General features: G+C 46.3%; 1 protein-coding gene across 6 annotated transcripts in view; it reads right to left on the minus strand.

Moving 5' to 3' along the window:
• The window catches only part of PITPNM2 (phosphatidylinositol transfer protein membrane associated 2), a 126,519-nt gene extending 102,181 nt beyond the window's left edge, over positions 1 to 24,338 (minus strand). For 2 of the 6 annotated variants that reach the window (XM_048323257.1, XM_048323256.1), the window contains exons 1-2: positions 24,184 to 24,331; positions 9,358 to 9,457 (exon numbers count right to left, since the gene is read on the minus strand). The gene's annotated coding sequence lies outside the window, so the exon portion shown is untranslated. Of the gene's footprint in view, positions 1 to 9,357; positions 9,458 to 24,183 lie in introns of all 6 variants that reach the window. The other 4 variants (XM_048323253.1, XM_048323254.1, XM_048323258.1 and 1 more) reach the window with 4 other exon arrangements.
• Positions 24,339 to 25,074: the final 736 nt, after the last annotated feature.

Raw genomic sequence — 25,074 nt, forward strand, 5'->3', positions numbered from 1 at the left:
TCTCACACTGCATCAGGAGTGCTCTTGGGTACCCACCCAGCTGTCCATATGCCAGCCCCTCTGCTGAACACGTTCTCAGCTCCACAAACCACAGGGACAGCTTTGGCTTTTGCTGACAAGGCCACAAAAGGGTCACAAGTGCTCATGTAATCCTGGAGAAGTGAGCACCTGTGAGGCAGGACCCTTTGGGGTGCAGGGGAGCCCCTGAACCACTCAGCCAGGAGCATCTCTGCCCACATCCTCTCCTTCCATTTCACGTGGTAGCTCCTCACTGGCACAGCTGCTGATTAAAGCTTACAGTGACATCTGAAGACTCAAAGGCAAATTAAAATAACCCTACACTTCTTAATCCGACTCATGCTTTTTTAATGACTAGAGTTCCTATCATGTGGAAAGCATCTCTTGCAGGAAACTACTTTGACCACTACTGTTCATAAAAGTAAAAAGACTTGCTAATGCTCTCCAAACTTCCCACAGAAGTATTTATATCAGCACCCCTCTTTTTTTCCCCGACAATAATCTAATTCATGTGACTCTTATCTTAACTATGAAACAGCATGTTAAATCCAGGCTCATAGCTCATTTAGATAAATGGAATTGGGCACATCTAGCGAGTCATTCCTGCTGTGACATTTCTACTATTGACAGAGTTATTTCCAGGCCCAGCGTGGGCAGGGAACTGGGAGCACTCGCACCCTTCAGCACAGTCACTGCCCCTCGCTGAGGGTGCACAGAAGAGCCAGATTTTCTCAAGGGACTCTACCTGGGTCTAGTCACATGTTAATAAACATTCTGGCAGCATTTCCCAGAAATAACCTTCAACAGTTACCTAGAAACATAATCCATCAAAATAAACCTCAAAATAGTAAGAAACTAAAAGAACTTTTATTGGTAGGCGGTGTTCTACCTATATATACAGAAGAATTAGTGGACAAACTAGAGTCATTGATCAAGGGGATAGCTCAAATTAATTTAAAGGTTATTTTCTTTGTTCTTTTATAAACACAAACAGTGTTTTTAAAAAGTTTCCTTTACCTCATTCTTTCCTACTCTCTGTGAGCTCTGAGGAATAGAGCTGAACCTCGTGGGCCTCTACAGGACTTGAGAGCACCAAGCAGAACCCAAACACTTAGCAGGTGATGAGCTGAAATCAGTCTATTGCTCTAGAGCTTAACAGTTAAATCATCCAGAATAGATTAAAATTTCCCATCAAATAAATTGAAAGTCTCCTTCAACACTGAACAGTTCCCCTTCTCCCTATGGCTCCATCCCCACACTCCTTTTTAATCTGAATAAATACGGATGGTATTTGCATCCCCCTCTTTTGCTTTCTATTTTTTAATGAACTGCTGGGATGACGCAGAAACCACAGTCAAAGGATTTTCTTTAGGTACTCAGAGCACTCCTGATCTGCATATTGATTTCAGCTCGTAACTCTTCATAAACAAAACAGGTATGTGAATCTGTCACTGCGTGTGCTGGTGAATCCTCCTCACAGCCCGTGCACAGGGATTAACAGACCAGCACTGCAGAACACACTGCCTCAGTAGGAACTGGAATTTCCTGGAGTTTCCACTCAAGGCTGTGAAGCTGAGATACCATCACAAGCGGCCCCAAGACACTCTGAGTGCTGGGGTTCAGCCAGGCTATCTCCCTGATAACCCCTCCACAGCCTGGGGACACGTGTGCAGCATGACATCCACATGCTGACGTTCTAAAGGATGGGAAACCAGACTTGGCTGGAGCTCATCATTTCCCAGCACTGCCTGAGTGCCACGGAGAGGGAGCCGGGCTTGGTTCACAGGGATGCGTGTGCTCTGCCTAACTGCATCCATAACAACGAGCTGCTGCCCATTTACAGCTTCCCTCCCTCCTGAAAAATTGTATTTTCAACCAGATGACACACTTCTGATTATTAAGAAAGGTCTCTGCATACCCCAGAAATTAATCATTTCTCTACTCTGCCAAAACCCATGACAATGTAGCCTTGGCTCTGAAAAATTAACTGCTATGGGTCAGTCACAAAGATATATAATTCAAAATTTTCATACATTCTTTCACTCAGGTAGAATCCCCTCTTCAACCCTTCTCTGCAATCATCAAGGTTTTATTGGATCTGGCATAAATATTCAACCCATGCTGCTCATCAGTCTGGTTAGAAAGAGATGGTGGGGGTTCAGTTCAAGTCTCAGGGCAGGTTCTCTTCACACCCATCAAATTTTGCTTTTGACCTTAGTAAAAGCAGAGTTAGACCCTAAATAGGTCCATCCACAATGACATAAGGGAGCTTGAAATGGATGAAGACAATACAAGGAAAGAGAACCTCAAAGCAAGATAGTTTAATCAGACAAGAGTGTATTCTATGCAATAAAATAAGCTTATCACCCTTATCTGCATTACGTCAAGTATCTTTTACTTCCAAAAGTCCTTAAGGCTGCAGAGTTTTCAGCTACCTTTTCCCCCTGTTTCCTCTAGGATTAATACTCTTCCTTAGCAGTCTGCTGCCAGCTGCTGCATGGTCTCTCTGGATATCATGAATTAAATTCTTGGGGTTTCTGATTTTTTCCACCATTAGAAGGACATTTATCAGGTTAAGCCCAGCTTTCTTTCCCTGTCTTACCAGCAGAATTTTGGATGACTAATCAAAGGTCTGAATATATTTTAAAGATTTAATTCTCCCTTCACTATTTATACTAGTCAATGTCACTTTGACACTATTCTGGCTTTTCACTGCAAAAAACTTTCCAACTCCAATTCCCTTAAAACGAACATGCTCTCATAAGCAGACAAGTGCCATTTGCTCCATCTTGCCCTCCCCCAAGCTAGCTTCAGCTGTCACCAAAAACACAGTAAGCATTTTCCTTTTGGGAACTATATGTTCCTGCAGTTATATTCAGTGGACCAGAAGAGTCTGGCATTGGAAAAAGAACTATCTGATTTCTTGGACTCACTGCAAGAGAACCTGTCTCGGCCAGACACAGTTATAACCACCAGGAATTCAGTTAAAAGATACCCTGGGCAATGAATACTGGCTGTATAAAAAGTGATCAAGCATTCACCCACCTCAGATACAGCTTGGGGCTCTGACTGCCCTCTAAAGGGTGTTTCTTCCTGCAGTGAGAGAAACAAGTAACAGTGAGCAAAACTCACTTTGTACATTAGCATGGAGGTTTTTGGAGTCACCATCCATGAATCGCCACCACTATTTCAGTATAGAGGAAGTAGTCAACAGCTCTTGAGAACCTCTCACATTTTCACCTTTCTGTTTTCAGTGTGTTCAGATCTGAATGCATATTTTTCAGTTTAATTCAGACTCAGCATTTAAGGTCATATCTACTATTTTTGCCATGATCTATGTTGCCTTTTTTCATCTACATTACCTAGAATTTCTATTTCTATGCTCGGTTATAAGGAGGGAAACATGCCCTAAAAAAGCAGCTGCTCCTCAGACCTACCTCGAGGTACTGAACCTTGTAGTGCTCCCTTGTGCCAGGAGCTGCCATGTTCAGATGGCTGATCCCTGTGTGGCAATACCCAGACATCTCAGAGGACACGAGGAAAAAGTACAAAAATAAAAAACACACCCAAGCCATCTTCCTAAAAACCTGCTCAGGGCAACAGTTTTTCCACAGATAATTTCCATCTTCTGCCTCACTATGTGCCAAGCCCAGTCCTCAGGCACAGACAGCTCCCACAACTTCCAAGAGAGGTCTCCACCCAGATCTGCCTCTACCTTAGGTGCCCTTCTCTCACTTCATTAATTGCCCCTTTCCATCACACTATTATGACATGGTAAAAGCACATCTGGAACACATCTGCAGCCTTCTGTCCCCTCCAGGAAGGGCCCAGCATCTCACTGGAATGGTACCAATGGGAATGTTATTGAATGGCGGGGTGAATTGCATCGCATCTGCTCTATGCTGTGCTTAGGACAACCTTCTCCACAGAGCTTTTCCAGGAGGGGTTGTTCATCAGGTCTTATTTTTAAAGAATCTGGGCCAAGTCATCCCTGCTGTAGCTTTAATGACGTCAATGAGCTACAGCAGGGGTGAAATTGGGCCATTATTTTTTATGTCCATATGTCCTGTGCCTATTAAAGAAAAAAAAAACGCAAAAGAAGATCAAGGAAGAAAAGTTATTGAATCAAAAGACTACCCGGTGCAGAGATTAACATCTAGATGTGGAATGTTCCTCTTTTGTTCCTGCTGTACATTATAAATGTAACAGTTTATGGAAAAAGAAATACTTCTGTAGCATCAAGGTACAATGCAAGTTCTGCAGTGACAAATTATATTCACATTTTGTATCCTGTTTTGATAAAAAAAAAACAACAGAAAAAATCATTACCAGGAAAAGGCCTCTTCAGAACTCAACAAAAGTGAGCAGACACAGTTGCCAGTAAGTGTTAATGTCTCCTCTGTAAACCAATATTCATCACACCCAGCATGTCACCACACAGTAGTAAAGCCCAGTGGACCTTGTCCTGAGCTCATTTCTTAATAAATCCAAAACATGATTATACAAATATCAAAAGAGAAAAATATTATAAGGTTACACCTAACCAGTGTTTTCTGTGAGTACACAAAGCCTCAAACACCAACATGAGAAGGGACGCAGCTGAGGAGACCAAGTCTGCAGATGTAGGACACCAGCTGTGAACAGCAGCAGCAACAGCCACGATTCTGTGGGCATTTTCAGAAGGCTGAACTGCACCATTAATCTTGAGAAAATGTGCAAACAGGTTTCCCACCCCCCATGCCTCAGCCCATGGGGTACTGCCCGGGCTGCGGACGCGACTCCGGCTCGCCCAACCACAGCCAGCAAGACCTTACAACCACAATTTCTCAACTCCACACCTAAAGCCCACTTAACTGACATTTAAGGGTATGAGTAACCACATTCAGAGGGACATAGGTAAAATTACTCACCCACATGCCTATAGTCAGGCTGATGAACCTCTAAAGGCAGATAACAACTGCCCAGCAACAGCCCCAGATCACAGGAGTTGGTGTTCAGGGCCTCTGCTTTGTAGATAACTTTTATTTCAAAGCTTTACAGAAGATTCCTTTGAAATCTTCGACCCTAATTATCCGAGTCATAGCTTCAGTCAAAGACTAAGTCCTCCTTGCAAAGGCCTTTTTTCCAATTGCTTCCCCTTTGCATTAATGAGCTCTTTTTCCCACAATAAGCTACAACAGTTTGAGGTTTTGGTTTTGTTTTTGTTTTTATTTTTATTCCTCTCCTCCCCTCCCATTCCAGCACTGGAATCAAAATAACTTGAGATGGAAAACGTGTGACCTCCCAAGCCTTTATTTACAATATCACAAACCACAAGGGAAGGTTCTGTCCAAGTTTTCCAGCTGGAATGGGAACAGCAGGGAAAAAACGTGCCCTCATTTTTGCAGCTGTGATATTTAACACATCACAGGGGAGAAGGGTGGGAAGGAGGCAGGAGAATTAGAAGCCAGTAATGATGCCATGGAAATATCGGATGAAGAGCCTCAGCCACACAGGCAGGTTCACATGATGACATCTTTTCTCCTCAGAAATAAACAGAGCTTTGTACATGCAAATATAACTGCAAAACCAGTCTGACACACATTTAATGGGGTTACTTCTTCACTTCTACATTAAACCAGACTGTAAAACACAGAAACTTTTTGGACTCCACTTAAGTTTGTATCAGTGCTGTAATGATCTCTCTTCATGCCACCATCCCCCAAAATTAGTACAACAAAGACTTTGTCAAAAAATAGAAGCCTAGCAGCAACAGAACCTTTCTCAGATATTTAAACAGCACAGAAAAACAAACACAAATGAAGGAGGTTTACATCTATAGAAAGTTACTTGCAGCAGGAAACTGTCAGTTAGTTTGTGGTTACAACCACAGCAGCGTCACAGCTCTTTCCTCCCAGTTAAAAACCTATGTCCAAACAGTTCCTCGTGTCTTGTGTTTCTATTGTAAAAGGAGGAAAACCACCAGAAGAAAAACTCACCCCTGTTTCCATGAGAAATTTCATAGTTCCAGATTATACAGGAGACTCTGTAGACCTCTTCTTTTTGAAAAAGGATCCTTCTGTACCTTTCCAAACATTTCTGTCCTGTCTGTCAGGTCTAACCAGGTTTACCTGTAGCTCCCTCCCACCTTTAAAAGATCCCATTCCCCTTTCCTCACCTCTCAGCTCCCCCTTCTCCCTGCCTGGCACAGTAACAAGTGCCACACTAACCCACAACCTTTACACCCTGAGAGAGGGGAATGTCACAATTGTGCTGCTTCATTACGCTGCCAAACAGGGCTCCTCTCCTTGCCAGTACAAAAGCAGCCATCACCCAGCTCCCTGGAGTGTTACCACCTCGATCTAACTCTTTACAGTGAGTTTTTCAATCTAGTTGATGAAGGATCCAACACAAAGACTGATTTCTCTGCATTTAGTTGGTTTCCACAAGCTCACCCCTTACAAGGGGTTCAATTCTCATGTCATGGGTCCCACACTAAGTCCCCTGGTAAATACAGGGTGCAGTAGAAGTAAGGTCCAGGCCCAATCTGTGTCCATATAAAAGGACATAAGGCTCTGGAAGGAGAAGAGCTGGTCACATTACACAGCCAGGGGTGGAAAATCACAGCCCAGCATGGCACAGGCGCAGGGACAGGCACTGCAAGCAAGGCAGGGAGTGCTGGAAGGGCATTAGAAAGAGCCAAGTGCAAAGCAAAGCCGTGCTTCCTTTTGGCAGGACACGACACACTCCTTCAACAACGTTACAAATGGCTTAGAGGGGACATCACTTCCCCGGTGCACAAGGCCCCTGTCCCCAGCCTGCCTCATCTTCTCAGGCACCCTTGGATTCCACCTCATCTACTTTCCCCTCTTATTATCCTCCTGCCCAGTGTCAGCCCCTGCCTCTTCTTACAGACAGAAAACATCCCATCCAGGCTTCTTTTGCTGCAGGAGCAGTGGAAGCACAAAAAGGCAGCACAGTGCCTCTGGACAGCTGGAAGTGAGGATGCTGAGGGACAGAGCAGCAGGTCCCTCCTCATTCTACACTAGCATACTCCATCTCCCCATCACACTGCGTTCCCCTGGCTCCCTGCCCAGGTCCCACAGCTCGCAACATCACCGGCACACACGGCTCACGTCCGCACTCGCGTCCCTCGGGCTCTGCTCACCGCAGGAATTGAGGACACTTTCCTAGATTTTGAAATAGTTCCATGCAAAACACTCCCAAGGATGATTTGCAGAGGAGCATTCTCCCAACATTTTCATTCTGTCCAGCAGTTTGGATTGAAAGACTTCAGGTTTGGAAAAACAAAGTGCTGCACAGTGATGCTGGCAGAACAGAGGGGGAAATTACCCAGTGCCTACGGTATTTTCCTGGCCATGGTGATTTAGCTTTTCGTCTCCATAAACACTGCATTCCCTGACAAGGTTTAAAACCCATTTCTCTCCCTACACTCCCTACCTGCCAACTCACAGACGTTACTCGCTCTCTGGTGACGCAAGAGCAGGGATTCATTTTCCTGTGAACACCGTTCTGGAGGCAATTTCCCCTCACCTGCCCAGAGAACTAATGACCACTTGGTCACCTCATCAGCCCTGTAAAATCCTTCAGGCAAGAGAAATGAGTGGAGCCTCAGCCTTGGGGCAAAGCAAACTCTAAGCTCTGCCAAGGATTGCATTTCTTGTCTGCTGCTACTGCTAATTCAGAGAAAAACACTCCCCTCTACAACAGCCTACAGGGGAGTGTGTGACCTAAAACTGGAGGCAAAGCTCTCGGGATACAGATGTTCCGCCTCAGCACAGCAGCACAAACTCACATGGCAATTAATGCCTCTACGAGCATCAACTCCTCTGTTAAAGCTGCTGCTGGCAGCTTTTGATCCCTGAGAGACCCAGCCACAGCTCCTTCGGAGCTGCAGTGGGCAGGAAGGAGCTGCTGGGCTCTCTCCCGAGGAAATCAGGTATTCCACAGAGAGACAAGACACAGCACTGGGAACAGCCTACCCAGCCTGGCACTGGGCTCTGCTAATCCCAAACAGAAGCTTCAGGAAGGGAATCGACCTGTAGAATGACAATGAATTCACTGGGAGCCAATTTCCCAACAGGAGACAGTTAAGGTATTCAAGTCACCCCTAGTTTTCAACAATTACTGGTCAAGATATTGCATGTTAATACAGAGCTGCTGTCACTGCAGTCTCAGTGTAACTGCTGTGACCCCAAGGTATAAACCCAGAGAGACTGAAAACATTTCAGTCTGGTAAGTGAACAGTCTCGGATCCAAGCTCATTTATTCTTTCTCTTCTTCCCAGCAATTTGTTGCTCTTGAAGCAAAACCTGACAATTGTTAAACTTTAGCATCCAGCAGCAAAAATGGAAAGTTGCTATACCACAGTATCACCCCAAAGAAACATTTGGTGGAGTCAAAAACACTATTTCTGATAAAGTAAAAAAAACCCACTTAAGTGCTGAGGAATGTACTGGAGGAAAATAACAAGATGCAGAACTCTGCAGTCAGGCTAAAGGCTGACACCCCATCAAAAAACTCCAGCCACTAATTTTGTAGTGGTAGTTCACACTATGAGATACATTTGTACAATTCACACAAGAGGTTTGCATGGAGCTGGACACACAGTGAACCCACAAGCAACACTCCAAAGGTCACACCCTAAAGGAGCAGCAGGTACACACATTTATTAAAAAAAACCCCCAAACAATCTCTTCACTTTTACTTGTTAAAAGCCACCACAGGTAACTGGTTTCCCTTCTACGCTGTTTATTGGGAAGTTCTGCATCTCAATCCTATCAGCAATGTAAAACAAATTTAAGTTCAGAGGACAAAAAAAAAAAAAAAAGGTAGAAACTACAACTTGATGGTAGAAAATGAGGCTGCCCAACTGTTTATTTCAATACAAGGTTAAGATTTTTTTCGAGAAAAAAATTCACCCAAGATTTAAATTAAAAATTATGTTAATTGCACATCCTGTGCAGCCATTCTCCCTTTTAATTTATTTATTTGAAAGATTTTAAATAAACAAGGATGCTGACTAAGCAGAAAAAGGCAGGGAGCATGAGCTTTCTTTAAAAAGAGGTTTATTACCAAGGCACACATCTATGCAATTTAAGCCAACCATGTCCTGTGACTGCCAAGCCCTTCTCAAAGAGCTCCTGCATTCTCCAGACTCCATTTTATCACATTTTCCCCAAGCATTTGTGCAAGTGGAACCCAAGCTAAAGTTAATCCCCTCTCACCTGCAGCGAGTTAGTATCCCTCAGATTAATTACCACTCCCCTGGTAACAGCTAATGGTTCTTCTAACCCAGACGAGAAATAACAGCCATCCAGCTGAAAAGTCAGAACCTACCTTCTGCAAAAAATCTCTCTAGATGCTTCTGAATGCAGGAGGGAGCAAAGACAGCATTGCTGAAAAAGGATGTCACTGTTGGTCCACATGTGTCAACATCCTAGAAAAAGACAGAACACAGTTGCTGAACTGCCATGCCCATGGGAAATCAAGAGCAAGAATAAAGCTGCATTTATTTTCCCAGTTATACTATGCTAATGGCTCCTATGCAAACAACATAAAGCTACAACATTTTATAATTGCACATCAGAGTTTCTCTGCAGACATCCCTCCGGTATGTCAGAAATTCAATACGTGATAGTAGGCGGCAATGAGCACCTCAGGGATTTAAAGTGTGTTCCAAGCCATGAGTCATCGTCATCTCTAACTCATGGAAATTAGGAAGGAAAAAAAAGATATAAGAAAAAACACAAGCGTTGCACTGACCACTCTCACATGCTCCCTCTGTACCACACTTCCCCTCAAAGCATTTCCCTTCTAAACTGGGTGCTCCATGACTTCCACAGAGGAGACATCACCACAGACAAACCCAGCACATCACAGATTCTTCCAGGGAGCCCCCAGAGCCTGGGCAGGATCCCACATTTGAGGGTGGAAGCAGAGCCAGAGCTGCCCTTGTAATCCCCACAAATCCTTGCACACCTGGAGGAGCAAGGAGACGGCAGCTCCCATGGAGAACAAAGAAAGGGCTGGTGAACCAGCAGCACCCAGGAGGGCAAATCCAGCTCAGGAAAGCCCAGGCACCCCGTTTTCACCCCTAATCCAGCCACCTGCTCTCCCCCAAGGCTGATTTTTGTCAGGAGGGCTGGGGGCCAGAAGGAACCTGTAATGCTGCCTGCAGAGCAAGTTATGGGCTTTGCTCGTCATTCCAAGCAGCCCGCTGCCTTTCGAAGAGATTCCTTCAGGCAGTCTCATCTTTACCTCCAATCACCACAAACTGGTTTTAATGCTGCTTTTAAAGCAGCTGCGTTGCACTTAAGGGCACACACAGGTGCTCTCCACTCCCCTCTCTACTGACGATCTCCCCAAGTATATCCAGGTTCCTTTAGGTTTTCTTTAATGTCTTGGCTTATCCTTGTTTCTCTGTCCTCCAAGCAGCAGCCAGAACAGAGCCAGGGCTCTCACAGCACTGGTCTAACAGGGTAATGGAGCAGGGAAGGTTGGGGTACATCCCACAAGTCACCCCAAAACCCACATGCTCACATTAAAATTGCCTCTATCTCACTGAACTCCCCATCAGCAGAAATATCCCTTTCCCTTTCAGGTCAGGAAGGGCACAGTTGCCCTTCCCAGTTGTCCTTCCCAGCAGCAGGAGTTTGTGTTTTGCACCGGAACATGCAAATCTGGGTCCACAACCGCACAAATAAAAGTACATCTCCTTGACTGAGACTTGGATCCAAGCCTTAAGACCAGCACCCGCTACCAAAGCGTTACACAAAAAATATCTAAAACATCAATACACTCTGTTCCCTCCCCTAAAGAACCTGAAATGCTTGGAAAAACCATCAATACCTTTAGCTGCAAACACTGCTTCAGTTAACAGATAAATTTACATCTTGCCAACAGCTTAAAAAAAACCAGTAACCGATCTGTACTCTTGTAACTTCTTGCACAGCAATTTAAAAAATATAATAGTGCTTGCACAGGTCAGATTCATCCTGGAGGAAGAGCAAACGCCAGTAACGTTTCAGGACCATTAATCTCAGAAATCTCACCGAGAGCAAGCAGCCAGGCAGCTTAAAAATATATTTAGTCCACAAATGCTTATTAACGTCATTTGCTGATTCACAGCAGAGCTGGGCACACAGAACCCAAATGCCACTTCTGCTTTCCCAGACTGGGTGGTAATAATAATAATAATAATAATAATAATAATAATAATAATAATAATAAAGTTGGAAGTGTTGAGCATCAAGTTGCTTAACCTATCTCAAAACCTTCCATGACACAACTTTTAGATTGGAGCTGTCAGAACTGGAAACCACAGTCTGTGGCCATGTGGTTTAGGATCTGATCAGAATTTATCTGGAACAGAATCTTAGTTTTCTTTTCTTTCACTGACTATCCATCTTGCTACCAACATTAATACAGTCAAGACCAGAAGATAAATAAAATTAATTCTTCAGGCTCACAACAAAATTAACACTGAAATTCACCACTACTTTTAAAATTACATCCTCTTTATAATGGAAGAAAAAATATTTGATTATTTGATACCTGTGCCAGTATTTTGTGTGTGAGCTTTGGGGCAGAATTAACTCACTATATTCTTAGGGAAAGCTCTAAGTAAAAATTCTTCTAAATGTAAAATGTTTCTTCCCCTAATGTTATATACAATACAGTGATGCAAAGCCCAAAGGACCTTCTCTCTAAAGCAACTATTCAAATCTGTATGATGGAAATATATTTAAATATAACATTTTAATCTTGCTTTGCCTTTGAATTTTTAAATGCCTTTTCATGAAAGCAAGCATTTCATTTGTCCTGTTAGCCATTCCACCATTAGGATTTACAAGTAAACAAGAACTGTCACATTACCTTTCTCTTTTAAAATTATTCATTATAGCTATGTAGTTTTTAACTCAATACACATCCAATCTGATTGAGCCTTACCAATTTTTACATGTTACACTGTAATTCATTCCTCAAGCACATTGGGATTTGTCCACATCCATTCTTTCTCAATTTTCCACAAGCAAGACAAGTGTCTCTAGATGCTGGATATGCCAGACAACATCCTCCCAAAAGAACCATGCACTACAACCCACACTTCGGTAAATAAATTGTAAAAAATTGAGTCAGAGCAGGGCCCTGCTCTGGCTGGTTGGCTTTGCTGAGCAGGGAACAGTTCTCAGAATTAGCAGAGCCTGGACCCAGGGGTTCAAAAGGTTTCAGTGTTTAGGTGAGGCCAATCTCAAAGCCCCCCAGGGTACCTGCAAACCTGGAAGGGCAACCACAAAGCCTCCTTCAGTTAAGAAAAATCTATCTTCCTACCTCTTTTATTCTTTTTTGTTTCGGGGTTGGGTTTTTTCCCCGTGTTGTAGATTGGGGAAGGATGACAAAAGTTCTTATTCTCAGTGACAGTAGGTCTGTAGCAATTGTGCCAAACAGAAGAACTGAGTTCTCTCCACATTTGTTAATGGTACTGCAATCAGAAGTGATTAAAAGCAAAAACATTTCTGTACAAGAGAAACTGAAAGTATTGCCTCTAGGAAAACAGAAACACTGGCATTTTCTTTGCAGCAAACACTAAAAGTAATAGATAATTAATGTAGCCTAGGACATTATGACATTTATAAAGCTTGTTTTCTGGAATAATCATAAACAATTCACCTTTACTGTATTCCCAAGTCATCACTTTTTAAAGTCACTGCAGTTTGCAGAGGCCTCGCTGATGCTATTCTTAATTTACTTATTTTTAGGTGTGAGAACAGATTACCAAGGCAAAATTTAAACTTAAAAATTATCAGGTTTTCAGCCTCTTCTATAATCATTAACCCTGTCTGCATTTCAGAAACATTTTGTGCTAAGTGGAAATCAAATACACAGTTAAAACTGCTTCTGCTTTAAAATTAAACTCCCAAAGTGTGGGAGGACTCAGCATTGTTAAACAAGGGACACATTTATCCAAACCACCAGGAAAAAGCAATGCAACAAAAACACAGAAATGTGAGTTAACGCAAGAGCTCCCAAAAGGCTACAACAGCATTTTTATTATGGGTGATTTGCAAAGAAGAACATTACAGACTCCCTCCCTTCCTTGAAAGGCTTTCAGGGAAGCATCTCCCCAGGGAAGCCTCTGGGCACTGGAGCAGCTCAGAACCGAATCAAAGACCACGTTTGGTTCTGGAGCAGCACGACAGCTCAGCAGCACCCAAGGCATGAGAAAGCAGACCACAGCTATTAATAGACAGATTCACATGTAAATACCTTTTGCAAAGAGGCAGAGGTGCCACAAGGCTCAGTTTTAGCACCAGTGTTGAAAACACCACATTGCACTAACAGAACTGGCATTTACCTTTCCATGGAGGATGTTTAATTAATTATAAGATGCTTTCTGCTGGCTTCTGAAGGCTTCTCTGCTCAACTTCACTTTCCAGTCCTTCCAAGAGGCACCACCACACTAAATCACTTTATACTGGTGGGACAGGCAGAGCTCCCACCTCACCATTACCTGGACAAACACACCTGGTGACAACCCCAGACCACAACTCATCGGTGTCGGGGAACAGAGCCCTGCCAAAGACAGGCAATAAAAAGGCCACTGCAAAGTCAGAGGCACTGACAGCACTGTCTTGCAGGGAGAAATGAACCAGCAAAACTGTTCCCCAAGACCACCACAGCTGGTCTAGCTCAGCCTCCTGCTCTTGCCCAATCTACAGGAATAAATTCTAAGCCCTACCAAGTGTCAGCTGTGGTCAAACACCACATGCCCATGGTTTGGGAGCATCAGTTTCAGACCACAGATTGTCTCCAGAGCCCTTTATCCTCAGAAAAGGTGGTTTCTGTTCTCCTATCAGCCACCCTAAATCACTTAGGGGATGTAAGTAAAAATCAACAAACCACAGGGAAATAAATGCAAAATCCTGAAGAACTCTAATTGGAGGAACAGGCTCCAGGATGTGCCAGGAAATTAATCAACATGCAAGAGAAATGCAGCAGTTAACTGGAAAATACGAGCAGCCTGGAAAGGCACTGAGACCATTTTTTCCTCTCTGATGTTTGTAGCATCTGGACCCTCCAAGTGGCCCGGGGTTACGTTCCCAAAGGAGCACAAGGTCCTGGCCTCACTGTAAGCAGCCAGACCCAAGGGAAAGGGAGGGAAAACAAACAGCAAAATGCTTCCAGAAGCTGCCTGGGCTCTGGACCCTGCTGTAGCTATAATGAGCTTTTCATTTGCAAAGCCCTCTCCCTCCTTCCTTAGAAGTCATTAATCCTTTCCTAAAAAAGTCTTTATTCCCTCATATGAAATGAGAAGTGTTACAACCCATCGCTCTGATCAACTGCAAGAAAAAAATATTAAGAAAACCCCAAACCCTGCATGCTGTACGCACCCTTACAAGATTTTTAGGAACCTCACACCAATCTATGTAAAACAGAAGAGCCACATTTAATATCACACAAAGGTGGCAACCTGCTCCCCACACACACCACCTTCCCAAACCAGGGTGACTGACCTCCTGCCCCCAGGGTGGGATCCCAGGAACCACCACCAGCAGCACTTGCTCCACACTGGGATTGCTTTGGGGTGGGCAGACCTTAAAAAGCAGCTTTCAAAAGAGTCTATCTAGTGTCAAGCTTCAGACTCCCCTCTGAGAGCAGTAAAACCCACAGGATTTTTTTCTCCAGGAGCACAAAAGTGGAGGAGGGAAAGAGAGAAGGAAAAAAAAAAGGAAAAAAAAAAAAAGAAAGAGCTTCTGGGTGGGTTCAGCACCTGTGTATGCCAAAGGCACTTCATGTTTTATGCATGAGAATGCTATCACCCCAGGAAGGTTTCTAAGTGACTCAGCCAGACAGGGTCTCTACAACCAGCCTTCAGGGGGATTTTTTTTTTGGAAAAAAATTTATTTTAATTCCTCTGTTTGATTGATAGTATTTTCCAGTCGTTTCTAGCCAGGTATATTTCAAGCAGAGAACTCTATGTCAGCTTCCACCTTGCCCCTTCCCGTATAAATGTGGCAATTAGCACAGAAAAATTAGTCAATTATGCAGTATTTCACCTTAAATAAAGCAGCTCAAGAAATAAAACACCATTTAATTGGTAGCTGACAGCCAGGGAAGGAACACAGTGGCTCAGTAACATGCTTAAAGAGCGTTTGAAATCCATTCCTAGCCCTTGATGGAAGCCTGTCCTTGTCAATGAAATCCACAATCCATAATAATGCTCGGTATTGTGCTTTCATCCTCTGTTTTATCAGAGCTCATCTGCTGATCAATGAGGAGTCCCACAGAATAACACTCTGAATTTCAATGTCAACACAGCAGTACTGTGGTAATGATCGAAAATATTTACATATTGCCTCATTGATCGTGGGGTGTTCTCTTCCAACCATCTGGCTACTGGGCACTCTTCTTTTTTATTATTTTATTTTATTTTTTAGGCCTTTACAACTATTTCAAGCAGGTTATCTTGACAGCTAACTTCCAACATTCCACTTGAATCACATTTCCCTGTTATTTTTAACCCAGGACATCAGCAACACCATTAATCAAATTCATGCCATCTCGGGGAACAGGAAAATAATTTTCCTAACAAGGACAAACCCCCAAAAACCCCAGCAAACACCTGCTCCGTGATGTGCCAATTCAGCTACAGGGTCTCGTTTTTGATGTGACTCAAGGGTGTCACCATTTCAACAACGGATGAGTCAAATGGAAATATGTCCCTCACTCTGCTACCGCTGCCAGGCACGGAGAAAAAAAGGCTGCAAGGGTTGTTTTTCCCACCTCCCGATGGAATATCCCTTGATCCCTGCAGTGCAGGGCCCTGGGCACGCAGCACAAGCCTGGGGTGATGCTGCTTTAGGAACTGCTCAGGTTTTCCAAGCCTGGTGGTTCAGACCAGGGGCTGTCACAGGCTGCAGGAAGAAAACCCAGCACCAGCCAACCTCCCTTCCCCTCTCCCACCTGAGCCTGTGCACCCCGACACCCCACAGCCCATCCCACTGTCTCCTGTGGTGATGGATTTGCTGCACCCTCCACTCCCCTGGAGCCAGAAACTGTGGGGAGAAATTGGCATTTAGCCTCAAGAAAACCCAAACAAAAGCAAAAAGCACCTCCCTGCAAGATGCTCTGAGCACCAAGGTACTGCACCCCCCCAGGACAGCACAACCAGTTTCCTCTCAATTCTCATCTTGCTGAGCCCAGGTTTCCATGTAAAAATGAATTTTAAAGCAGCTTTGGAAAGCTTATCCATGTGCATTCTTCTAGGAAGCTTAAGAGCAAGTTAAAATAAAATATGCAGGAAAGACTAACATCTACAAGATCTACAAGGCTGCTGCAAGAGACCTCAGCAGGGTACTTGCTGCAAATATTAATAAGGTGGCTCTCAAACAGTTGTCAAACTGATTTCAAGGAGTTTTTTAGTGGCTCCAAACCTGTTTATAATCAGAAGCTGACACTCATGGCTGCTCCTACCATAAACTTGATTTAAGAAGAATGGGAGGTCTGAAAGCCAAATTGTACTCAGTCCTTAAACCAGGAATTAAAATAGTCACTCAACATGGTTTAGCTGATGATTTTGGTAACAACATTTAAGACAAAGCACCACCTCTCTTTTTTCAGTTCTACTTTGATAACAAGGAATACAACACAAGTTCTATCAGCAAAATGACATTCAAACAACAAAAGACAGAGCAGGGAGGGGGGAAAGTGCTCTGACCTATCTGCCTTTGATAATACAGATGCTCCATTAGACAGTGAAATAAATCTCCCCTTTATGTCAAGCTCCTTTTTCTCCTGGGGCACCTGTATGAAGGAACAGCCAAGAGGACAGAAGGCTCCCTCCTCTCCATCCTTTCTGCCCAGATGTTTGGCAGACATGATGTAGAAAATCTGACCTAAAGATACCAAAGTGCCCACCCCCAGCAAGGCAAGTCAAACCATCTCTCCCTGCTGTAAACAAAAGGATAAATGAAAACTGAGAAGCCAGGGCAACACAGACAAGCTGAACTAGAAAGTTTAATTCTTCAACCAGGCTTGTCCAAATATGCTCTTTCTTCTCACAGTGGCAACATGTCAGACAAAGGTGCCCTTCTGAAAAACTTATTTATAGGCATTAAATGTAAGCAAAAGAGAGCATTAAAATTTTTTTAGTCCCAATAGAAACAGTTGTGCCCAGGCTAAACACATGTCTGAGGGTATCTGATGGAAGATATTTACTGTTTGTTGAAGTTAAAACACAGAACAATGTTTTACAAACAAATGTTTTTACAATCCAGTTACAGGTTAGACAAACAATGAGCCCCAATGAGTCTGGATAAATGATCCTTAAAAACAAGAGGGAGAACAAAACAGGCTGTGTGCTCTTCTCCATCAGTTCACTTTGGTGGATCAGAAGCCTAAAAGCCCCATGTTAAGCCTGCTCAAGTAATTAACAGCACAACAAGAAAAGCAAAGCAAAACTGGAGACAGAAAACTCAGGAATTTTAGTGTCTCTTCTGCTGAATTGTGCCTGCAACATTTCCTACATCTGCTCCTGGTTTACCTCTGTTTAAGACAGAAGCAATCCTCCTCCACCTTTGTTTGTGAAGAGCACAGAGAATGGAGATGGGATGGCAGAGAAAAAGCAAGCGAGAGGCCTTCCTCCCCCTCCTGCTCTTTTCCACCAGATATCTCCGAGTTATTTACATCCTCATATCCCAAACTCCCCCTCCAGTTTCACAGCTTGCAGTTTATTCTGCATTCTGGTCGAGACAACACATGCTTAGCTTTCAGCATGTTTAGGCTGGAACACCCTCTGAACGTGAGGCCGGGTCACAGAGCCCACAGAGAGAAGGATTTCCAGATGCAGAGAAGAGCTAGAAAATAAGAGCCAGAAACGCGAGGCTCCATCTCTCCGCCACCCTGGAGAAATCAACCTGCTCTGTGGAGGAGACAACTAAACAGCTTGGCAACGCCTACAGCTGGTGCTCAACCTCAGATCCAGTGAAAAGATGTAAATATTTAGATTTCAATTTCATCTGATATGATAAATATAAAATCTCTATTTCCTTCTTAAAAAAAAAAGCAACATTAAAATAGGTAAGCCACCCACATAGAGAAAGTGATTCTACCGTGTTTGTACCTTTAGAAGGTTATTTAAGTTATGGTATTGCTCTTGAAATAACTTACAATCACAAGTGAAATTATTTCCATTGAATTGTCCTCTGATGTAATAAAACATACTTACACCACGTTTATCTATAAGTGCATATGTGAAATTGTTTTGCTGTTCCTTCCAAACATGTAGTGGCTGATGGCAGTCCATTACTTTTTTACCTCTCCAGAAATGCCCACAGCCCTCCAGGTTTTGCTATGGATAACTCTGACTCCAACCCAAATCATCTGAAAAGACGCCCAAAGGGATCCAAACCCAACTCCTTATGAGTACCTGTACAAAACACAGCTGAAGCTGAACTGCTGTTTACCACAGCTGTTCTAGAAAAACCTGAAATCCTTCCATAACCTTCTGCAGCACATAATGGAATTAAGGCCTCTCTACACATCCAGAGTTAAGTCATGCAAATACCAAACTTCTTTGGAGCCAGAGATAAGGCGGCCTCGCCCCTGCAGTGCCCAGATACCTCAGCATGCTGATGTGATTAAACACTCCCACCCTCCAAATTGGTTATCGTGCCATTAAAATGCCTTCCCAGGTCACTGCTCTGAGGGTTAAGCCTGAATTAGTATCCTGAAGCTCCCTGATCGTTATATAAGTGCCAGCAATCCAAACAAATCAGAGTTAACTTCCCTGTCCATTACAGGAATCCCTGTTCAGTGATGAATTACGGATCTTTCAGCAGTTCATTCACTATTTTCTTCCCCAAGTCCTCAGAGTTTACTTCAACAACCAGATGTGCCTTCCCAGCCCACAGCAAACCACCTCTGTTCCTCCACTGGATTTTCTGGATCTCAGTTCCCCCCCCACCATGATGAGACCATAGAAACTGGTGGAAAACCCCTGAGTAGAAATCCCAGTATCTGGTCCCTGACTGGAGACTGAGCTGTTTAAAGAAAACCATGACTGGCAAATCACTTTTCCTCATCACATCGAGGGACTCTCTCCAACTTACCTAATCCCACCTGTTTTCCTGCCAAGGAGAGTTTGAAGGTTCCCACCCACAACATCTCAGCACTCACCAACCTCAGCTGTCCAAATACACAAAGCCAGGACTGTAAAAGCTGTGCAGAGTCCTCGCTATCCAAGGTACTCAGTGCTCAGGCTTGGGTTATTTTTGTGGGAAAACAACTCCAAGTCCACTGGGGTGCAGATTTCTGGATGTTGTAGGTCTTCAAATCTGCCTGAGCAAGATTTTCTGGTTTTAAAGCCAGAAGAAAGAAAGAAAAAAAAAAAAAATCTACTTTGGAGTTCTAAAGCACCACCTGGGTCAGGAGAAGCCAAAGATCAGCCTGTGCTGCTCTTGGGAGACCCAGACTCTGCCGTGGGTGCCCCTGCTCCTATCAGCACTCCTCCCTCAGCCAAGGTGTTTGCTTTGTCCTGCCCTTGGTGGCACCCTGGGCACACTCAGGGAGCTGGCATGTTCTAGGGAGCGCCAGGTCTAGGGCCACCGGGACAATGACCTCGGCACTGCTGCTCCCGCGGCCCTGCCAGGCCCCCACCCTTCACTGACCCAGGCACCAAACCCAAGGGTCCTGCTCATCCTCCTCACCATCCACAGCACAGAGAGGCAGGAAGACGCTGTTTTCCCTCCCAATTTCCCTCCTGCATGGTCTCTCCCTGTAAAGCCAGCACCTCCTTGCTGGGATCAGCTCAGGTGTGGCCAAGCTCCCCAGGGCAGGTTTTAGCCCTGTGCCAACTGGATTTCTTCCCTGCACTCAGATTTGCCCAATAACTATTTATTTCCATTTGCCTGAGTAACGTCTCACTTCTTCTCCCCTCTGAAGCCTGACCCTGTGTCACACACTCAGGAAGAGCTGCAGGAAGGGGAAGCAGCTCTGTCTCCAGATCCTGCCATCCCTCAGGAGGTCCCCTGGACCTCTCCCTTCCTCCCTTCAAAATGAAAGATACCTTTTTCCAACTGGTATCTTAGTTCTCCAATGGAATTTACTGAAGCATTTCACTGTGAGCTTCTAAGAGGTATTTTTTTAATTAAAAAAAAATTAAAATCACCATCCAGTCACACCAGCAAACCCTATGGAAAATGCACAAGCTGGACTTCAGGAGCTCTGCCTATTGACTTGGCTTCGTGCTGATTAGAACTCCCTGTAGTGACAGGATCTGGCCCAGCCCCAGGCTAGATTGTTTTCTTCTTACATTAAGAACATCCAAACATCATCCATTACTTTGTTCATTTAAAATTTCCTTGGACTCTTGGCACGGACACCGCAATTAGAGAAGCCACATTCCCTTTCAGCTTGTGGGTGAACTCAGACAGACTCTGCCCCAGTACAATCTTGTGGCACTTGGATTTCCTCCAACACCCAGGAAATAAAGTTATAAATAAAAAGTGTTTTATTTATTCCCTCCCCCCCTTTCCCTTAATTATTCCATTTCCATTCACACTGAAAACTACGGAACATTTTTGTTTATAAAATGCTTTCGGGCTCAAAATTAAATTTAGACATATTTTACCAATTTGGGGAGATAAACAAATATTAATTGCATCACACCCTACGTCAACAAGTTTTAAAATTAAATGAGAAGGCATCTTCACCATTTAGAGAAATTGGCTGTTAAGAAAACCATGGGGTTTAGATGTTGCTTTTTCCTTCTAAGAAAATTAAAATAAAGCAAAGAGACACATTGATGCCTGTTTCTAGCCTCTCCTCTTATCTGAGTCTCTAATAAAACAAAACACCTTAAAAGAAAAAATGTTTCTCGAGGGATCCTGCTGGTCCTGGAACAAGACGTTATGGTGAATATGCATGAAAGGCATGAGTCAAACTGTACTCAGGAGCGAGCATCAGCTTTCACTTGCCATTTTCCGAAGCCTTCCACTCAGGCTGCCAAGACAGCAACTGAATGACAAGAGTTTTATTTGAATGCAGAGGGGAGATAAATGCTCCTTAGAACTAATTGGAGGAACCTTCTTTAAATTAGCTCACTTGAAGGATGTGCTGCTTCTCTCTTTGGCCAGCTCGCAGAAGCAGTAACAATTTGTGAATAAAAAGAGACTAATTATTTAAATTCAAAACCTTTTAGCCCCATTGTCAGTTTTAAGTTTTGAGAATTTCTATTAGGGGGGAAAAAAAAAATCAGGACAAGGTCTTTCCAAACTGGTTGCTGTCAAGTAAAATGAGAAGTTAGATAAAACTCCCACGTGCCAGATGGTAAATCACAATAAATGCTCGGGCTGTTAGATGCACAACAAGCGACAAAGCATTGACACACACCATCAGCAGCAAACCCAAAATAGAAAAGATATTTTAATAAGAAGTTGTCATTTGGGGAAAAGATCCTCGTTAAGCTCATCAGAATCAAAAGTCATACACCGAGGGTTTCTTACTTTCTTCATCACCTCACATAAGCCTGAGAACAGCCAACAATTTCAGGTGACTTACATTAGGCTCAGAGCTACAGCCAGCAAGAGCCTTGGAGTTCACTATTTAGGCACCACTTCTGACCCTTTCTGCCAAGTTCCTTAAAAAAACATTGTTAAAGGATACCAGGGAATTGCTTACTCAAACCATTATTGTTTCCCGAACACAGACGCAAGAAAAAGTTTTATTAAGAAGATAAACAGCTGCTACTGTACACAGTTTAGATGGCAACAAAAGCATCTAAGGGCCATAAAGGGAATAGTAAGGGAATTAAAAAGCATTTTTATGCATGAAGATGGCTAACATCTGTACGTTCATTAAAGTGGTACCAACTATGCTTTTAATTAAAAGTTAGTGACAGAAACTTAAATATGATTAATGAAGCCCAGCAGCCTACTAGAAGTCTGATCTATCAAAAGGAAGCAGCACAAGCTGCGTTCCCAGCCCTTGCTGCTCATTTCTTCCCCTCTCAGAGATGCTGCCACAACCAGAACACACTGCAAGGACCACAAGGCAGAAATCCTGAGACAAACAACAAGCCAGGACAAGTCTGCAACTGCGCTTTCAAGCTTGGCCATCCTTTATTCTGTATATCCCGAGGAGGTGTTTCAATTACAGAGCAGCCCGCAGCAAGAACGAGGAGCTGGTTACCTGTCAGAATAACCAGGCACTCAGAGATCCATCAGCCATGGGAGGCACGAGGTCTGCCACAGGAAAAGAGGGAAAAGGGCTGCCCTACAAACAGCAGTTTCCTATTCAGCAGTGGGGGGGGAACACCCCTCAGCCAGACACCAGTGCTGAACTCCGTAAGGCAGTCAGTCGTCTTGTGTTACTCGGGAGCACAAGGCAGTCATGACAAAAATAAACCACGCGATAAAAATACAGCACGAGCAAAAAGATGTGGGCATGGAGCGGGAATCAGTGCCATCGGAGGATAAGGAGCCCTACAGCCACAGATATTCTGACGTGCACCCAAACTTCCGCCTATTCAAGTCCTGATGTTCACAAAAACCGATCTATTGCCACTGTCCTGCTGAACTGCTGTCATGTTCAGAGCTGAGCACTCACAGATTGTGTCTTCAAAGACTGAAGGCGCTTCCTGACATCAAATTTCCCACTTAGCAGCTTCCAGACACACAGAGCACACAGAAGATGGAAGCTCTCGCTTTAGAGCAGGTACCAACACAAGACGAAACTTTTTTTTTTTGCTTAAATACACGGCTTATTTAAACTTCACCTCAGTCGTGGCATTTAAATAGAAAATGTGACAGGACTGACTTGTGTGGCTGACTGAGCAGGGCGCTAGCCTGAGAGGCTCCCTGAATGATGCTTCAGCTCCAGGCTGAGCACCTCAGTGCACTCAGTCCTTCTGCTTCTTCAGTGGAGCAGGAGAGGCTGGGGAGGAGGTGAAGGACGGCACTTAACGATCCCGCAGCCGGGCAAAAAGCTGGAGCTGCTCACACTGTAGCCGTGGGGCAGCAGCACTCTCCAGGATGGAGCCCAGGGTTGTTCGGGAGCACCAGGCAGGACCCCTTCTGCCAAGGAATGGGAAGGCCAGGACAAAGGACGGCCAGGCCCGGCAAAGAGAATCCCCTCTTGCAACCCATCATCCAGCTAAGGAATGGGCATTTTGCTCTTTCCAAAGGGAAAAAATCTCTTCCTCCCACTCCCGCAAGGAAAAGCTCCGCCTGAGGAGCACGGCCAGCTCCCAGTCACCACCCAGCAGTGCCCTGACATAGAGGGGTCTCGAGCCCCGAAAGCCCGCGGGGCTCTCCCTCAGCCGTAATGAGTCACCGGCGTTTATTCTCTGAGGCTGCTGCGGGTCTCACCCTCCTCTCCCACAGGAACGGGAGGCACCCTCGGGCAGCACGTTCACCCCTTCCCCACGGCCAGGCCCCGTCCGAGGGGCTCCTGGGCCACCGCACGACAAAACCTCCACCGGGGGCCTCCGCCAGAGCCGAATTCGGTGAAATTCAAGGCTCGGAGATGCGGTACCCGAGGAAGGAGGCCAGCACGGAGCTCTCCGAGGGGCTGGCTCCGGCCTCGAGCCATGACCGCCCCGTACGCTCCGGGTGCCGGGACCCGGCGCGGAGGGTGCTCCGTCCGGCCGTCCGCTCGTCCCCGCCTGTCCCCGCGGGCACGGAGCGTGTCTGCCGCCCGCAACCCGCCAGCGCACCGAGAGCCCGACACCGGCCGTGCCACACGCCGGACCTCGGTAGCGCCGGACTGCAGGTCCCGCGTCCCTGTCGTGCGGTGCCGGGCGCTGCCATGGCCGCGGGGCCCTCCCGGTCACCGACTGCTCCATCGGGAAACTTTTACCACCGCATCCCGGGCAAAGACGGACGGCCCGGCCCCGCTCAGGCCGCGGCAGCCCCGAGGTGCCGGTCGGGACCGGCCGCGGCCCGTGGGGGCCGTTCCACGGCCCGGGGAGGGGCCCCCGTGCCGCACCGGCCCCTCCGCGGAGCCGCAGCCGCCCCGCGGGCCCGGCCACCCCCCCTCAGCTCCCCTCGGGCCCTCCGCGGTTCCCGCCCCCGCCGAAGCACGCCCGGCCCGGCCCGGGGGCCGCCAGGTGCCGGTGCTCGCCCCGCCGCCCCCCGCCCGCCCTCAGCGCCCCCCGCCACGCACCGGCTGCTCCCGGCGCGGCGGCCGCGGCTCCCGCTGCTGCTGCTGCTGCTGCTGCTGCCGATGCCGCCGCGGCTCGGCGGCTGCCGTTACCTACGGGTCGCTGCCTGCCGGCATGCCCGCTCGCCGCTGGCATAATCCCCGGGGCGGGCGGGCCGGGCGCGGGCAGCTCCTCGCCCGCCGGCGCTGCCGCGGCGCGGGGACGGCGGAGGCGGGGGGAGGCGAGGCGGGCGGGCCGCCGCAGCTGCGGGGGAGGAGGGAGCGGGGAAGACGAAGAGCCCCGCGGCGGCACTGCCCTTGCCCTGCCGTGGCACAGCGGCCGCGCGGCCCCGCGGCTTTATCCGCCCGCCGAGCCGAGCCCCGCGCACCGGCAGCACCGGGAGCCGCCACTTCCTTCCCCGCGCCGCTCCGCGCTCCCTCGCCCGAGCGGGCGGGGCGGGGGCGCCGCCTGCCGGCCGCGGCGGGGAGCGCGGGGCAGCAGGACCGCCCCGCCGTGAGGGGAAGGCGCCGATGGCGCGGGGAAGGAGCGGGGAAGGAGCGGGGAAGGCGCGGGGAAGGCGCGGGGCTCCCCGGGCTGGTACCGCTTTCCTCCGCTCGCGGCCCCGCGCTGGGCTCGTTCGCCCGCTCAGTGGCGGTACCGGTGCCCGCAGGGAGGGTAACGGCGTTTACCGAGCCCCAGCCCGTGCTCTGCCCTCACCTGCCCCCAGAGCAGCGCTGGTGACTCGTCGAACTTCACTCTCTGCAGACTGGGGTGGGGGGAATCTCAAAAAGTTCAGCGATCGTTTTATTCAGAAACCTCAGAAAAAGACCCTGGAATTAAATCTGCCGTGGCCTTTGAAAGCTTCGTTAATTTCCTGCGGTTGTTTTTAATTCAGGGTGCATCATTCCAGCGCT

Source organism: Corvus hawaiiensis, chromosome 18 (assembly GCF_020740725.1).
Source record: "Corvus hawaiiensis isolate bCorHaw1 chromosome 18, bCorHaw1.pri.cur, whole genome shotgun sequence".
Classification (NCBI taxonomy): domain Eukaryota; kingdom Metazoa; phylum Chordata; class Aves; order Passeriformes; family Corvidae; genus Corvus; species Corvus hawaiiensis.